This window comes from Tyto alba, unplaced genomic scaffold, assembly GCF_018691265.1.
Source record: "Tyto alba isolate M040663 unplaced genomic scaffold, T.alba_DEE_v4.0 Super-Scaffold_10, whole genome shotgun sequence".
Lineage (NCBI taxonomy): Eukaryota > Metazoa > Chordata > Aves > Strigiformes > Tytonidae > Tyto > Tyto alba.
In genome coordinates, this window is record NW_024881262.1 from 6,571,708 (window position 1) to 6,574,063 (window position 2,356).

Consider the following 2,356-nt stretch of genomic DNA (forward strand, 5'->3'; position numbering starts at 1 on the left):
TTCGCACTCCTGCAGTATTCCTGTCAGAAGGTCAGATATGCTCTCATGTGAGTTGTTGTCTCTCCAAACTGTTTTGTAACATCTAAAGCAGGTCGGTAATTCTAAATTTGAATATTTTAAGCTCCAACTGAGATTTTTGTAGTGTGCACAGAATAACTGCTCACTACATGCAGATCATTGCTTCCTAATTGGTGGTATTGATCTAATGATTTGTGTGAAGAAGTTTTAACCTTATTTTTACCTTATCCCAGCCAGTTCAATAAGGGGAGAACCCTTCCTACCTCCTACTCCAGCACGGTCCTCTCCTGGGTTGGCCGGACCTGCGCACGGCACTCGCCAGCGATACTGGAGACATCAAGCATGGCAATCCACTCCCTGAGACACCGAGACGACCCTGCCAGGCAATCAGGGAGCCTGATTAAGTTTTAAAGCAGATTGGAAGATGGGAAACAAATTTCAGAATGTTTCTTGAAATTATGTTCTTTCCATTTTATGGCATTTAAATTAGATAATTTCCTTTTTCATCCTGGCTTTTTTACCTTTGAGTAGTTTTTAATTCGTTGTTTAATGAAAATTAATTCTCATACTAGAATCTAATTTCTGTTCAGTAAGAAAAAAAAGATTACAATCTTAAGCGATGAGTTTCTCCAAATCCAGAAACCCTAAACATATGTTCAACACCAAATCTATGAGTAACTCCATTTACCTTAATAAATGTGCTTATCTCTAAGCATGTGCTTAAGTGGTTTGTTGGCAAAAGCTAAAGTACTTATCCCTTTCCAGAAGATTCTATTTAATATTTACCAGTATTAATCTGCTCAATAACTATAAACACCAGAAAAACAAAACAAAACAAAACAAAAACCCCACAACATTGAATTAGCTGTAGACAGAGCTTTTCTAAATAGGATTTCTACATTACCCAGGAAGGTCAAACTGTTCCGTGCTCAAGGGCTGACCCCAAAGCCACAGGAATCAGTGGAAGGGTGTTAACCAATTACACCAGTTTGGGGATGGGATACCCTGTGAACAGAAACACCTTTCTGGTTTTGGCACTGTGACTAATAGGCATAACAAAGGTTCCATGCTGACATTAAGAAAATTTGTTTTATGTATTGACATCCTGTTAACCTCCAGCACACTTAAAGGAAGCTGTTAATTTAATGGTTGCGTCAGAAAGATATGGCAGAACATGTATTGCTGAGCAAAGAAGGAAATCTCCAAGACTAATGTCAGCATTAACACCTGCACAGGACAGCACTGACTACAGCAACCTCTGTACAGAGCATAAGTTTAAAGAATCTGCCCTTGACAAGGAGAAAATTTTCAAATCAAAGTGGTAGTAGCTGATACAGACTCTCAATACAGGCTTTGGCATCTGCCTACAGCACATCCTCCAGCAGCAAAGCCTCTCTACATCCTACACGCCCTTCCAGTTGAATTTGATGCAAAATGGCTGGATTAATCCTGTCCCACCACTTGGAGGTGAAAGAGGCTGCACACAGGGTCTTATCTCACCCTGTTGTAAAGGGTGCTCGGTGGCCCTGAAGAACTAGGAAAATTTGTTTTGCTATTAAGCCCGAGCAGTGCCTTGATTTCACTGCAATTCGACTATTGGTATTCATTTTACTGAGTATCAAACCACAGTCGTGCATACATGCAAAGGTAGAAGTGGAAGGTAATAGTAAGACACTTACCTAAAATGAGATGCTTGACCTAAAAAAATAGAAAGATATAAAGGCCCTGGCTCAATAAATTACTTCAGCACACACCTAGCAGCAGACATGCAGATGATGCTGTTGAACTCAGTCTGACACAAATGCTGTAACTAGTGTTACAATAATCAGGACTCATTACAAGTTGGTTGGGATCTGAAACACAACTGTGCTCTAAAACTATGTTTTTAATTTCTGAGTGCCAGTACATCACTCAAAGTGATGAAGCTATAGTTTTCCATTACCTGCTCAGACACTGGCTCATATTTATACGCCAGAAAACACCTTCATTTACAAAAGCAAAGTAGAAGGATTATTTGGATTGTTGCCTTACTTTTAACAAGAAAACCTTCATCTTTGTGTCAGGCTGGCACTCACACTCAAGTTGAGTCCCTGCTCACTGACCCACATTTGATGCTTCTACAGATCTTCCAGGCATGAGATCATGGACTTGTGTTCTTGACTCCTGAAACTCTCAGCATTGATCCAGATGTCATTCTTGACTGTGGGTCACTCCTGACTTTGACTCATTTTCTGCCCACCGACTCTGTTCATCCGGTCTCCCCATCTGTCTCCAGCACAACTATCATTGTGCTTTCCCTGACTCTCCTACCCCACTCTTCAACCTGTAGCTCAAGGTC